Raw genomic sequence first — 16,417 nt, 5'->3', positions numbered from 1 at the left:
GGCAAGTCTTCAGGTCCAGATTGTATACCGATTCGGTTTCTTTCAGATTACGCTGATACAATGGCTCCCTACTTGGCAATCATATACAACCGCTCGCTCACCGATAGATCTGTACCTACAGATTGTAAAATTGCGCAGGACGCACCAGTGTTTAAGAAAGGTGGTAGTAGTAATCCATCAAACTACAGACCTATATCATTGATGTCGGTTTGCAGTAGGGCTTTGGAGCATATACCGTATTCAAACATTATGAATCACCTCGAAGGGAACGATCTATTGATACGTAATCAGCATGGTTTCAGAAAACATCGTTCTTGTGCAACGAGCTAGCTCTTTATTAGCACGAAGTAATGGCCGCTATGATAGCGGATCACTGGTTGATTCCGTATTTCTAGATTACCGGAAAGCTTTTGACACCGTTCCTCACAAGCGACTTCTAATCAAGCTGCTGGCCTATGGGGTATCGTCTCAGTTGTGCGACTGGATTCGTGATTTCCTGTCAGGAAGGTCGCAGTTCGTAGTAATAGACGGCAAATCATCGACCAAAACTGAAGTGATATCAGGTGTTCCCCAGGGAAGCGTCCTGGGACCTCTGCTGTTCCTGATCTATATAAATGACTTGGGTGACAATCTGAGCAGTTCTCTTAGGTTGTTCGCAGATGATGCTGTAATTTACCGTCTAATAAGGTCATCCGAAGACCAGTATCAGTTGCAAAGCGATTTAGAAAAGATTGCTATATGGTGTGGCAGGTGGCAGTTGACGCTAAATAACGAAAAGTGTGAGGTGATCCACATGAGTTCCAAAAGAAATGAGTTGGAATTCGATTACTCGATAAATAGTACAATTCTCAAGGCTGTCAACTCAACTAAGTACCTGGGTGTTAAAATCAGTTGGAAAGACCACATAGATAATATTGTGGGGAAGGCGAGCCAAATGTTGCTTTTCATTGGCAGGACACTTAGAAGGTGCAACAAGTCCACTAAAGAGACAGCTTACACTACACTCGTTCGTCCTCTGTTAGAATATTGCTGCGCGGTGTGGGATCCTTACCAGGTGGGATTGACGAAGGACATCGAAAGGGTGCAAAAAAGGGCAGCTCGTTTTGTATTATCACGTAATAGGGGAGAGAGTGTGGCAGATATGATACGCGAGTTGGGATGGAAATCATTAAAGCAAAGACGTTTCTCGTCGCGGCGAGATCTATTTACGAAATTTCAGTCACCAACTTTCTCTTCCGTATGCGAAAATATTTTGTTGAGCCCAACCTACATAGGTAGGAATGATCATCAAAATAAAATAAGAGAAATCAGAGCTCGAACAGAAAGGTTTTGGTGTTCGTTTTTCCCGTGCGCTGTTCGGGAGTAGAATGGTAGAGAGATAGTATGTTTGTGGTTCGATGAACCCTCTGCCAAGCACTTGAATGGGAATGGCAGAGTAGTCACTTAGATGTAGATGTAGATTCTGCAGAGAGTCATTTTGTATCAGTGAAATTAATTTTCAACATTCTTCTACAGTGACATGGTAGAAGTCGTGGGATACTTCTTAACATCGTATAGGACCTCCTTTTGCCCGACGTAGTGCAGCAACTCATCAGGGCAAGGACTCCCCTCCATAAACGTTTGGCCATGCTGTCTCTACAGCTGTCCATGGTCTCGATTATGTCCTATAAATGTTCGACAGGACTTATTTCGGACGATGACGGTGGCCAAATCATTCAACTAACTGTGCACGATGTTCTTCAAACCAGTCGATAGCAGCTGTGCTTCAGTGACATGACGCATTGTCATCCATAAGAAATCATTTTTGAATAGTTGAAAATGGTCTCCAAGTAATCAAACATAACCGTCCTAAGTCAATGGTCGGTTCAGTTGGACCAGAGGATCCTGTCCATTCCATGTAAACACTATGATGCTACCACTAGCTTGCACAGTGTCCCTTTGAGAACTTGGGTGCTTGGCTTCGTGGAGTCTGTTCCATACTCGAATGCTACAATCACTTCTTCACCCTCTAACGGTAAGGTTGGGGTTGGATCCGAACCCGGCGAGTCTGTTTTGTTGATAACTCCACACTCCCTTTTCTGAGAGGGCTGTGGTTCCAGCTACACTACCAGCCAGTCGTCCCGAGAACGCCGAGGCGGCCACGTCAGTCTGGCGAGTGACCTGCAGCTACCCTCTCTATCCGAAACCTACATTACCCGCGCTCGGGTTGGATCCGACCCCACCTTACTGTGTACGTCACATTTATTAGTTCCTTTTGTGGGGAGGATTCAACCCCATATTGATGTTTGTATTACATCTCTTCTAGTATATTACTAAAATGGCGCATCAACTCCTTAGAACTCCTGAGGAGATATACAACGAGTTTCTCCGACAGGAGGCTGAGTGAGAGGATGGCGACAATATCGATGCAGAAAACTGTTCAGAAACCGAAGATGATGTATTATCTAATACTGATGACGAGGATGATGTATTTCATTGTGCGCAGGAGCAGTCGAGTTTGATAATTCTCAATCAGATGTAGATGATGTGAGAAATTTTGAGCTAGGTAAAGACTTAGAGACAATATGGACTAACAAACCCATCCATTCAAAATTTTCTAGGACACCAGCATCAAATATTATTATTCATCTCCCTGGTCCTCATGGGGAAGCAAGGGGGTCACTAGTGAAATCGAAATATTTTTATTATTTATACATTCGAAAATTATAGAAAAAATTGTTTTGTACACAAATCTGGAAATCGACAAATCTAGGCAAAAGTACAATACGGTCCAGTGGTTTCATTCACCAACAGAGAGCGTTGAAATGAAAGGGTTGATTGGCCTTCTCTTCATGAGTGGTGTCCTAAAAAATTCTATGCTCAGTGTAGATGAGATGTTCTCAGCAACCTATGGACCTCCGGTATTCCGTTGCACTATGTGCAAGAAAAGGTTTGCATTTCTTCTAGAGAACTTCCGCTTCGATGATAAAGCCACCAGAGAGGCCAGAAAAATCAACGTCAAATTTGCGGCTTTCAGGAAAGTGTGGGACATGTTTGAATCTAACAGTGAAAAAAATAATAATAAAAAAACTATAGTCCATCTGAATATGTCACAGTAGATGAGTACTGAGTATTCGGGGTGCCTGTCCACTCAAAACGTATATCCCATCGAAACCCGACAAATATAGGTTGAAAATAATGTCGCCGGCTGGGGTGGCCGTGCGGTTCTACGCGCTTCAGTCTGGAACTGCGCGACCGCTACGGTCGCAGGTTCGAATCCTGCCTCGGGCATGGATGTGTGTGCTGTCCTTAGGTTAGTCAGGTTTAAGTAGATCTAAGTTCTAGGGGACTGATGACCACAGATGTTAAGTCCCATAGTGCTCAGAGCCATGCGACGCAAGGACTTTCTATTTTTTGCGTGGCATTCCATACACTGGCAAGGACAACAGAATAAAGAGGAGACCTGGAGATTTGCCTTTACCTGCCCAATTTGTTTTGCACCTGACGGAATCAATCAGGGGTTCTAATAGAAACATTACAGCGGACAATTGGTTCTTCTCACTGGAGGTGACTGACGCCCTCCTCCAAAAGAAACTCACATTTGTAGGTCTATTGAGGAGGAAACAACCGCAAATACCACCATCAATGCTGCTTTCCGCTCCAGTAGGCTCTTCAATATTTATGTATCAGGACGACAAAACTTTGGTGTCATTAACCCCAAAGAAAAATAAAAAAGTTTTACTGATATCATCTATGCATTTCTCTGAAGAGATAAATGAAAAATCAAATAAGTCTGAAATTGTGGAGTTCTGCAATCTAACTAAAGGAGGGGTCGATATATTAGATATGCTTTGCCACAGCAGGACCACAAAAAGAAAATCGAGAAGATGGGCCATGCGGTACTTTTATGCTATTTTAGACATCGCTGCTATAAATAGTTTTATCATTTACAAAAGCAATAGCAAAATGGACAGCGTTTCAAATGACGCGAGAATATCATTTCTCAAAAATCTTGCGCTCTCTTTGACAAAACCTTTTATGGAAAAGAGGTTGAATAACACACATCTTCCCCGTGAGCTCCGTTCGTCTATTGGAAAAATTTTAGAAAAAGAACCAATCGAATTAGACAAGCCTACCCAAGCACAGCCACTACAGAAAAGAAGAGGTGATATTTGTGACAGATCAAAAGATAGGAAAGGGAATGCTTTTTGTAGTAAGTGTAATCGTTCTATATGTGGGAAGCATAAACTTATTACATGCCCTGGCTGTAAAGAAACTGAGACGTGATAAATTGTGCCAAATATGTATTTTCAGCGCTGTATGTGATCGTTTCCAGGATAACATTATACATTTATTATTTGTTCCTATTACGTTATGTGTGCAAAGACATTTATTATTGAGAACTATATATTTCGAAACTGCTGACTCTATAATTATTTTCTACAGTTAGTAAGAGATGTTTGTCGTTTAGTTCCTAAAGCATTCAGGTTCCTAGGTGATGACTGAATCTATTGATTTTTACTATGTTTTCAATAATTTTAGAGAGAATATTTCTATTAAGGTATTTTTTTGTAATCAAGTTCCTATTTTTTTCCAAAGTACTTTATATTCTTACTTATTGACTATAAAAATAAAAAAAGACTTCTTGTTGTAACAAATATTATGTGTGTTTAATTGATAATAAGACTTTTTCAAATAATTCATTCTTTATTTTACCCCGAAAAATCGATATTTGGATAGTGGGGTCTGGTCCAACCCCTCCTTACCGTTTATGTCAGGAAACTTCACCTTACCGTTAGAGGGTTAATATCTGAAATAGGGACCCACATGGCCAGCCGATTGTTTTCCAGTCGTCTAGGGACCGACCGATATGGTCACAAGCCCAGGACAGGCGCTGCAGCGTATTTGGTGCTGCCGTAGCCCGTTACCGCTAATTTTGCCTTACTGCCCTAATGCATACGTTCGTCGTACGTCCGACATTGGGCTCTGTGATTTTTTCATGGAGTGTTGCTTGTGAGTTAACAATGAGAACTCGACGCAAAAGCCTCTGCTATTGATCGTTGAGTGAAGGCCATCGTTCACGGCATTTTCCGGGGTAAGAGGTAATGCCTGAAATATGGTGCTGTTGGTATACTTTTGATACTGTGGATCACAGAATACTGAATTCCCTAACGATTTCCGAAATGGAATGTCCTATGCGTCTAACTCCAACTACTGTTCCGCGTTCGAAGTCCATTAATTCCTGTCGTGCGGTCATTATGATGCGAAAAAAATTTTCACATGAATCACCTGAATACAAATGACAGCTCCGCCACTACACTGTTCTTTTACTATGCGATACTACCGCCATATACACGTGTACGTATTGCTGACCCATGACTTTTGTCAGCTCAGTGAATAATACCATATTTTTTATGCTTCAATTCTCTTCTTTTTCAGTTGTCTCACAGTTAATAATTCAGAACCATACAGTTGTTGCGGCCAGCACGCTGGGGCCACGTCGTGGCCAGTAGGGCGAGTGTAGAGTAGTTCTGAGTAATCTGGTGAACATCTGGAGGCGTGACACAGCAGTGTCTATTGTAATATTTATTTACTGTGCACCTTGTACATACGTACAGGGGTATTCAGAGCTGTAGTCGGCACGTACCGAAACGGAGTGGTGATGTCTCGTCAATGAGTTGTGAGGTTCCTTTGCATGTCAGTACTACGGTCGTGTGTTGTGTTGGCACTTATGATGGCCTCATTGCTCTCGAAGAAGTCCCATCGTGCACTCACTTGCAAACTGCCAGCTCTGGTCCAGCATGTAAGCTTTCGTAAAGGCTAGGCCCTGCTCAACCACTATGGCTGCTCAAAAGCTAACCAGGAGGCTGTACAGACGCGCCGCGCTTGTTCGGTGTGAAGATGGCAGCTTGCCAATCCTCTGACATGACTAAGGTGTAGGAGGGGTGGCCATTAAATAGCCTTCGCATCTACGCGGTACCAAGTGATAATTTCTGTGGTATGCATCAGGTTGGCTAACTTTGTGATGAAGTCAACAAGCAAGTAGCAGGCTGGACATCATAGATCGTCTTGTTGTGATTACGCTGAAACTCATTACAATGTCTGGTTCTAGTGGCAAGGACAGCACTGCAGCACGACAGAACGTGTACATCAGCTCCCAAAGCCTCTCTATCTGTGACGCAGTAGTAATGAGCGTATCACCGCATTTGTCCTCATATATCGGACCCATTAGTGCTCTCTGCTCGCTGTAGTAATTCAGTAATAATGATGAGTCTTTGAGATCGTTTATTTCCTGTCTACGTTTGTTCTCGTAGAGGCGCTCGGGCGATGATGATACACTGTGTTACCTCACAGCGCCTCATTGAGTAGCACAGCTTGCGCTCCTGACTGGTCCATTCTATTGTCTGTTGTGCTGGCGGTACATCTTGTTGACATACCGACTGGCACCTCAGCCCAGCGTTAATCCACCCTGTTCCAAGCTCACCAGGTAGAAATTTACCAAAATTTTAAGCTGGTGCAACGAAATTATTCTCCTGCGCAACACAGTGCGATGCTTCAAAACTACATTGTAACAAATTTCTTTCTCATATGAAAGCCAATTCAGATATTGCTATTCTTTTGGTCAGGAATACTATTTTGGCCCATGCTAGTCTGCTTACCCGTCATGCTTCGTCAATTATGTGTCATTTTCTTTTCAAATTTACCTAATTCCGTAAGTGCCTCTACTTCGTGGTTCCCAGTTTTCATGTCAGTACCATTTATATTAGTCGTGATTACTTTCGGGTTTCTTTGGTTTGCTCTCAGTTCGTGTTCTATACTCATGAGTCATTGGACAGGGCTTGTAACTCTTCACTTTCACTAAGAGTAGGAATGCGACCAGCAAATATTATCTGTACTGGTTAGTCTGTCGCATTCCCGTTTAATGAAATTTCTTCAATATTTTTGAGGTATTTGAATTTTTCTTCGTTCAGACATTTCTGATGTTTCCGTTTTTTGTACTACATGCCATTCGCACGAATGTTGTTTGTGTCATTGTCACTTAACAATACACTGAGAGGACAAAAGTCATGGAATACCTCCTAATATCGTGTGGGTTTTCCTTTTGCCGCCGTAGTGCAGCAACAGGACGCGGCATGGACTCAACATGTCGTTCGAATTCCACTGAAGAAATTTTGAGTCATGTTGCCTCTATAGCCGTCCATAATTGCGAAAGCACTGTCAGTGCAGGATTTTTTGACACTAACTGAGTTCACATGGCGCGCTGTCATCCATAAAAATTGCATCGTTGTTTAGGAACATGAAGTCCATGGTCTTCAAGTAGCCGAAAATAACCACTTACAGACAATGATGGGTTCAGTTAGACCAGAGGATCCATTCCACATAACTATAGCCCACACCATTATATGAAGACACCACCAGCTTGCAAGATGCCTTGTTGACAATCTGGGTCCAAGACTTAGTGAGACCCGCGCCACACTCGAACCGTACCATCAGCACTTACCAAGTGAAATCACAAGTCATCTGGCCAGACTGCGGTTTTCCAGTCGTTTAGGGCCCAACCGATATGGTCAGGAGCCCAGGAGAGATGCTGCAGGCGATGACGTGCTGTTAGCGAAGATAGTCGCGTCGGACATCTGGCGCCATAGCTCTTTAACACCTAACAGATTCGTTTGTCTTATGTCCCACATTGATTTCTGCGGTTATTTAACGCAGTATCGCTTGCCTGTTAGCACTGACAACTCTACGCCAACGCTGCTGATCTCAGTTGTTAAGTCCACCGACCACTGCTTTGTCCTTGGAGAGGTAATACTCGAAATTTTCTATTCTCGGCACACTCTCGACACTGTGCATAACAGAACTTTGAATTCCCTAACGATTTCAGAAATGTAACGTACCGTGGGTTTGGTTCCAACCACAATATCAGCATTAAAGGCCTGTTAATTCCTGTCGTGCAGTAATAACCATGTCGCAAACCTTTTCACGTGTACCACCTGTGCACAAATGAGTTATTCTTCGCCAGTGCACTGACCTTTTATACCTTGTGTACATGATACTACCGCCATTTGTGTAAGTCGGTACCGCTATCCTATGACTTTTGTCACTTTAGTGTAAATGCAGTTTCATATATTTCTGCTCAAACATTTTAAAAGCTATTCCTTACTGCATGCCAATATTTTTGTAATCTTGTGTTCTTACTGCCGTGTTCCTGTTTGCAGTCAGTAGCAAGCTGTTCTATGTAACGTGAATTTCACTTTCACCCAATACACTAAATGTCCTGATTTAGCTTTTCAATCAGTACTACGTATTTCAGTTATTACTGGTAAGATTACGCTTTGTCCTTTTCCCTGGATGGCATTGCAGATCTGAAGGTATTTGCTGAGAGAGCTGGTAGTTCATCAATATACATAATGTGGCGGCTTTACACGCTATATTCTTAGATTCCCCCCCCCCCCCCCCCATGAACCATGGACCTTGCCATTGGTGGGGAGGCTTGCGTGCCTCAGCGATACAGATGGCCGTACCGTAGGTGCAACCACAACGGAGGGGTATCTGTTGAGAGGCCAGACAAACATGTGGTTCCTGAAGAGGGGCAGCAGCCTTTACAGTAGTTGCAGGGGCAACAGTCTGGATTATTGACTAATCTGGCCTTGTAACATTAACCAAAAGGCCTTGCTGTGCTGGTACTGCGAACGGCTGAAAGCAAGGGGAAACTACAGCCGTAATTTTTCCCGAGGACATGCAGCTTTACTGTATGATTAAATGATGATGGCGTCCTCTTGGGTAAAATATTCGGGAGGTAAAATAGTCCCCCATTCGGATCTCCGGGCGGGGACTACTCAAGAGGACGTCGTTATCAGGAGAAATAAAACTGGCGTTCTACGGATCGGAGCGTGGAATGTAAGATCCCTTAATCGGGCAGGTAGGTTAGAAAATTTAAAAAGGGGAATGGATAGGTTAAAGTTAGATATAGTGGGAATTAGTGAAGTTCGGTGGCAGGAGGAAAAAGACTTTCGGTCAGGCGAATACAGGGTTATAAATACAAAGTCAAATAGAGGTAATGCAGGAGTAGATTTAATAATGAATAAAAAAATAGGAGTGCGGGTTAGCTACTACAAACGGCATAGTGAACGCATTACTGTGGCCAAGATAGACACAAAGCCAATGCCTACTACAGTAGTACAAGTTTATATGCCAACTAGCTCTGCAGATGATGAAGAAATTGATGAAATGTATGACGAGATAAAAGAAATTATTCAGGTAGTGAAGGGAGACGAAAATTTAATAGTCATGCGTGACTGGAATTCGTCAGTAGGAAAAGGGAGAGAAGGAAACATAGTAGGTGAATATGGATTGGGGGGGGGGGGGGGGGGGGAAGAAAAGAAAGAGGAAGCCGCCTTGTAGAATTTTGCACAGAGCATAACTTAATCATAGCTAACACTTGGTTCAAGAATCATAAAAGAAGGTTGTATACCTGGAAGAATCCTCGAGATACTAAAAGGTATCAGATAGATTATATAATGATAAGACAGAGATTTAGGAACCAGGTTTTAAATTGTAAGACATTTCCAGGGGCAGATATGGATTCTGACCACAATCTCTTGGTTATGAACTGCAGATTGAAACTGAAGAAACTGCAAAAAGGTGGGAATTTAAGGAGATGGGACCTGGATAAACTGAAAGAACCAGAGGTTGTAGAGAGTTTCAGGGAGAGCATAAGGGAACAATTGACAGGAATGGGGGAAAGAAATACAGTAGAAGAAGAATGGGTAGCTCTGATGGATGAAGTAGTGAAAGCAGCAGACGATCAAGTAGGTAAAAAGACGAGGGCTAATAGAAATCCTTGGTTAACAGAAGAAATATTGAATTTAATTGATGAAAGGAGAAAATATAAAAATGCAGTAAATGAAGCAGGCAAAAAGGAATACAAACGTCTCAAAAATGAGATCGACAGGAAGTGCAAAATGGCTAAGCAAGGGTGGCTAGAGGACAAATGTAAGGATGTAGAGGCTTGTCTCACTAGGGGTAAGATAGATACTGCCTACAGGAAAATTAAAGAGACCTTTGGAGAACAGAGAACCACTTGTATGAATATCAAGAGCTCAGATGGTAACCAAGTTCTAAGCAAAGAAGGGAAAGCAGAAAGGTGGAAGGAGTATATAGAGGGTTTATACAAGGGCGATGTACTTGAGGACAATATTATGGAAATGGAATAGGATGTAGACGAAGATAAATTGGGAAATACGATACTGCGTGAAGAGTTTGACAGAGCACTGAAAGACCTGAGTCGAAACAAGGCCCCCGGGAGTAGACAACATTCCATTAGAACTACTGACGGCCTTGGGAGAGCCAGTCATGACAAAACTCTACCATCTGGTGAGCAAGATGTATGAGACATGTGAAATACCCTCAGACTTCAAGAAGAATATAATAATTCCAATCCCAAAGAAAGCAGGTGTTGACAGATGTGAAAATTACGTAACTATCAGTTTAATAAGTCACAGCTGCAAAATACTAACGCGAATTCTTTACAGACGAATGGAAAAACTAATAGAAGCGGACCTCGGGGAAGATCAGTTTGGATTCCGTAGAAATGTTGGAACACGTGAGGCAATACTAACCTTACGACTTATCTTAGAAGAAAGATTAAGAAAAGGCAAACCTACGTTTCTAGCATTTGTAGACTTAGAGAAAGCTTTTGACAATGTTGACTGGAATACTCTCTTTCACATTCTAAAGGTGGCAGGGGTAAAATACAGGGAGCGAAAGGCTATTTACAATTTGTACAGAAACCAGATGGCAGTTATAAGAGTCGAGGGGCATGAAAGGGAAGCAGTGGTTGGGAAAGGAGTGAGACAGGGTTTTAGCCTCTCCCCGATGTTATTCAATCTGTATATTGAGCAATCAGTAAAGGAAACAAAAGAAAAATTCGGAGTAGGTATTAAAATTCATGGAGAAGAAGTAAAAACTTTGAGGTTCGCCGATGACATTGTAATTCTGTCAGAGACAGCAAAGGACTTGGAAGAGCAGTTGAACGGAATGGACAGTGTCTTGAAAGGAGGATATAAGATGAACATCAACAAAAGCAAAACGAGGATAATGGAATGTAGTCAAATTAAATAGGGTGATGCTGAGGGAATTAGATTAGGAAATGAGACACTTAAAGTAATAAAGGAGTTTTGCTATTTAGGGATTAAAATAACTGATGATGGTCGAAGTAGAGAGGATATAAAATGTAGACTGGCAATGGCAAGGAAAGCGTTTCTCAAGAAGAGAAATTTGTTAACATCGAGTATAGATTTAAGTGTCAGGAAGTCGTTTCTGAAAGTATTTGTATGGAGTGTAGCCATGTATGGAAGTGAGACATGGACGATAACTAGTTTGGACAAGAAGAGAATAGAAGCTTTCGAAATGTGGTGCTACAGAAAAATGCTGAAGATAAGGTGGGTAGATCACGTCACTAATGAGGAGGTATTGAATAGGATTGGGGAGAAGAGAAGTTTGTGGCACAACTTGACTAGAAGAAGGGATCGGTTGGTAGGACATGTTTTGAGGCATCAAAGGATCACAAATTTAGTATTGGAGGGCAGCGTGGAGGGTAAAAATCGTAGAGGGAGACCAAGAGATGAATACACTAAGCAGATTCAGAAGGATGTAGGTTGCAGTAGGTACTGGGAGATGAAGAAGCTTGCACAGGATAGAGTAGCATGGAGAGCTGCATCAAACCAGTCTCAGGACTGAAGACCACAGCAGCATTCTTAGATTTAGGAATAGAAAAATTTCTCGAACAGAGTGTGTGAATCTTGTCCAACCAACATAGCTTGGCTAAAAGCTCTATAGCACACACATAATTCATTTGAATTCATATGTTTATCATAGACTATTAGGTTCAAGCAAGTCAGTTAAGTAATTCTTTATGCCCATTACTAGTACGATGCACAAAGGAATTTTTGTTTTTGCCATATTTCCAGAATTTTGCTATCAGATTGCATCAATACATGATTGTCTAGGTCCAAACATTGTGTATGAGAGGGTATCTGGGATACACTTTTGAATGCAGTTGAAGCTTAATACAAGCATCTGTGGCTTGCAAAGTGACAGCTTCTTGAAACTAATGAACGAGAAAGTCAGTAACCTACGAAGCAGTAAAATGCATCTAACACTGAGGCAAGATGAATATATTTTGCCTAATTTACTTCTTTAAGCAAGTGAGGGGTTTATGTTATTAAGTAGTACCTTTTCATAACGAAAATGAAATTATTTTTTTATGTGGCGTCCTTTTTGGTCAATGTGCTTTGGGACAGTTCACCTTTTAGAAAAGCTTTCTAATGAATTGATTTAGTATTTGTACGTTCTGTTGTGTAAGATTTTCAAAATAACCCTCTACAATTCTCATTCAGTATAAAGCCGCATCTACACCGAAGTTTCTTTTTCTGCGTTTATCTATCCTCCTGTTACCCAGATTTTCATTCCGTCTCATCAGATTAATCAACTTCCACATTAAAGTGTAGACACTATTACTTCTGTCTTTCAGGAAAAATAGCAATTGTCCTGAATTATCACGGCAATCAATACTACGTATTTAAGTAATTACAGTGATCAATGTTACATCGTATCGTCGATTAGTATCATACTGACTGTATTACACATATTTTACTGGCTGTAATATAACTAAGATTTACGGTAGTATGAAGTAAAGAGAAAAACGAACATTTAAGGATGAAAGAGGAAATAAAGGCAAGGCATCAAAATATATCTAAGAGCATGGTCAACAATTATTACGTTGACATTCTGGCAAATTAATTTCATTTGTATCTCATCCTGGAGCATTCATTTAGATTTAAACTATTTCGGCCACTTGCATAATAACTTACCTACTCGTTCTCATTTGGCCTCTTCACGATTTTTGATATTTTGCTAACCATTCCCAGCCTAAAATAAACTTTGGTGGCCAATAGGAAATGTACACAGGAACTCCGAACTAGTATCCAGGATTGACAAACCCTAAGGTCTAATGTAAATTAGTTGGCATCTCAAATTCACCATCAGAAGTGACAACCTGTGGCAGTATTTCTGCTTGAACAACTAAAATTTAATAACCGATTTTTTTTCTTTAATCCTTTGTGGAAGGTGACAGCGAGAAAAAATGGTTTGATACAATGTGTAAAGTTTGTTGCATGTTACGAAGTGCTCTCATTCTCAAATACTATTTTTATTAACATAATATATTAGTACACAGTGAGTTTCGGCAGCTCAAGACAGACACGCAGCTTATAACTGCAATACACTGACGGAAAGAAATAGCAACAGCAGGAAGCGAAAATTGGTGGGTGATTTCTACATCTGAAAACATGATGTCTATTCAATTTTCACCCCAGTTTCATAAGATTGGCGCTAGAATCATCACTACGAAGATGCAAATCATATTTATACTATATATGACGGTAGTATCTGTTCCCGAAAGAACAGTTACCGTGGATGACCTTGCAGCTTTGCTAGAAATGAAATGATAATTAAATGGACACCCTAGCTGCAAACAGGCGTTGATGTACTTCATTGGGGACATGTTGAAAATGTGTGCCCCGACCGGGACTCGAACCCGAGATCTCCTGCTTACATGGCACTACGAATGTAGTGGTGTGGACATGTTGGGAATGTGGATCTCACGGGGAGCGTGCAAGGGGTAAGTCCCTGCAGCCGCACTATCCTCTGTGCCTGCGGTGGCTCAGATGGATAGAGCGTCTGCCATGTAAGCAGGAGATCCCGGGTTCGAGTCCCGGTCGGGGCACACATTTTCAGCATGTCCCCAATGAAGTACATCAACGCCTGTTTGCAGCTAGGGTGCCCATTTAATTATCATTTCAAATCATATGTGCTTTCAATACACGCTCTAACGTTCGTGAGCATTAGTTACCTATGAAACTGGATGTGGCGAGTTGATGTTAGTCACGAATTCCTTTAAGGCGAAGAAGTCGGCATAAGAATCCGCTGAGTTTGAATGAGCCCGTGCCAGATATTCCTTCTGTGATACTGCAGGTAGATTTTGCAGGAATGTGGCCACTGTACTTGACTGCAGGCAGTGGTAGTATTGTCGCAAGAAGACCAGACTCCAGACGGCCACGTGACACTAGCGAGACAGAATTCCTTCGGGTTCGGCAAACAGATCTGGCAGGTAGTACTGCTTCTGCACCACTAATTTGAGCAGCAGGTTGCACCACAGTCACACAGTGAAATGTGGCAAACAGGTTACTTCAAGGACAGCCCCGAGCCAGATGTCCTGTGGTGTACATTCCACTGACTCCAAACCACAGCATTTTGCCACTTCATTAGAGTCACGCGAGAGTTCAATGGAGGGCAGGGTCGAGATCTATTACGTTTTCTGATGAAAACTGGTTCTGATTTGATCCCAATGATGTCTGTATGTTGGCTGACAGTAGGCCAGGTAAGGGCCTGCAACCAGCCTGACTGTGTGCTAGACACACTAGACCTGTAGCTGCCTCCTTAGGTGAATGGTATCGGGCAGCGGACCCGGGTTCGATTGCCGGCCGAGCTGGTAATTTTCCCCGATATTGGTCTGGATTCAGTCCTGTCCTCCTCATCATTTCATCATCACCGACGCGGAAGTTACCCATTGTGGAAGCAAATAAAATAAGACTTGCAACCCGGCGGCCGAACTTCCCCAGATGGGGCCTCCCGGTCATCAGTACCACACGATCAGTTCATTTTTACTAGACCTACAACTCGAGCCACAGTGTGGGGTGCCATTTCATATGACAGCAGGAGGACTCCCTTGTTCATCCCGTGCACCCTAGCCGCAAATTTGTACATTCGTCCGTGATCCGAGCTGCTGTGCTGCCATTCATGAACAGCACTCCAGGGAACGTTTTCCAGAACGATAACTCTACCCCACATACCGCTGTTGCCACCCAACATGCTCTACATAGTGTCGACACGTTGCGTTGACCTGCAGGATCACCAGACTTATCCCCACCGAGTGAGGTGGCGCAGTGGTTAGCACACTGAACTCGCATTCGGGAGGACGACGGTTCAATCTCGTCTCCAGCCATCCTGATTTATGTTTTCCGTGATTTCCCTAAATCGTTTCAGGCAAATGCCGGGATGGTTCCTTTGAAAGGGCACGGCCGATTTCCTTCCCAATCCTTCCCTAACCCGAGCTTGCGCTCCGTCTCTAATGACCTCGTTGTCGACGGGACGTTAAACACTAACCACCACCACCACTTATCCCCAATCGATCACAAATAGAACACCATCGTACGACAAGTCCAGTGCCATCCACGAATATAACTAAACGTCGGTGTATTGACAGACCAAGTGCAACAGGCAAGGAACTCCAACCCACAAATTGACATCCATCACATATACAACACGATGCATGCATATTTGAATCCTTGAATTCAATACCCTTGCGGTTATGCTGGTTATTAATGTATCAGAACGTCACATTTGCAAAGGCTTTTCTTGCGCTTACATTAACCAGTGATCTTGCAATTTTTATCACTAAAATATGTTAGGTAGATAAATTTCATTACTGTACGTTCAATAATTTTGGTGTTGCGATTTCTTTTCCGTCAGTGTTACTGTCTTACTGTGTTGAACTTTTCACACACGGTCATACTTGTTAATGAGTAGATTATGTAATCATTTTACTTTTTTCAAGTAGGCCGTTATTGATACGAAATATTAAATATTGGCTTTTTTCGGGTTCGGGAAGGTGTCAGACAGACAAACGGGTTACTGTCTCAGCATTATAGATAGTGGTCCGTAAGGATGGAACCGCCCTTCTAAAACAAAACTAGCTGATAAAATGCTCTAGTGAAAAACCGCAGTGTTCTTCTTGCCTAATTCTCCGTTTGATGTATAATATAATCCCATTTCTACTTGAAAGTTAAGAGCTCCATCCAAGATATCGGTCTCGAAAACGGCCGTCATGCTGGGAACACAGCCTTAGAGGTTTTCCCCCTTCTCGCAACTCAGTATATCTGACTTTAAATCCCAGTCTGTCCACCTGTAAATCTTTGAGCAGGGCGCTTCAGCACCTATTGATCACGCTGCAGTATGTTTTCCCGGCATTTAACAGAAATGCAGAGTTACTGGGTATAATTCCTCGAGCTGTAATTTCTGGTATATCGTAACTGATGAACGACAGGTAGAACGCCACCAAAATTCGTTTTTCTGTCGCATAACCGTCCTCCAAGTTCTGATTTATATCTCTCCCGTATCATGGATGGAGTGACACTTCCTTGATTGCGGGAATTGTAGAAGCAGGCAGCCTAGCCTTCATCTCCATAGATATTCCTGACTTTGAGGTAATTCTTACATTCCCAGAAATGTTACAATCTTTGAATAAAACGTGCATCAGTAATACCAAACGACAGACCCGGTACATGGCTCATGGTGAACGGTTCCATTTGCAAGATGC

General features: G+C 42.3%; 1 non-coding gene across 1 annotated transcript; it reads left to right on the top strand.

Moving 5' to 3' along the window:
* Positions 1-13,690: 13,690 nt before the first annotated feature.
* Positions 13,691-13,765, top strand: Trnat-ugu (transfer RNA threonine (anticodon UGU)). Its single transcript has one exon. It is a non-coding gene; the product is annotated as a tRNA-Thr (tRNA).
* The last annotated feature ends 2,652 nt before the right edge of the window (positions 13,766-16,417 follow it).

Source organism: Schistocerca nitens, chromosome 1, assembly GCF_023898315.1.
Source record: "Schistocerca nitens isolate TAMUIC-IGC-003100 chromosome 1, iqSchNite1.1, whole genome shotgun sequence".
NCBI classification, from domain to species: Eukaryota; Metazoa; Arthropoda; class Insecta; order Orthoptera; family Acrididae; genus Schistocerca; species Schistocerca nitens.
This window is presented reverse-complemented; position numbering and strand designations above follow the sequence as displayed.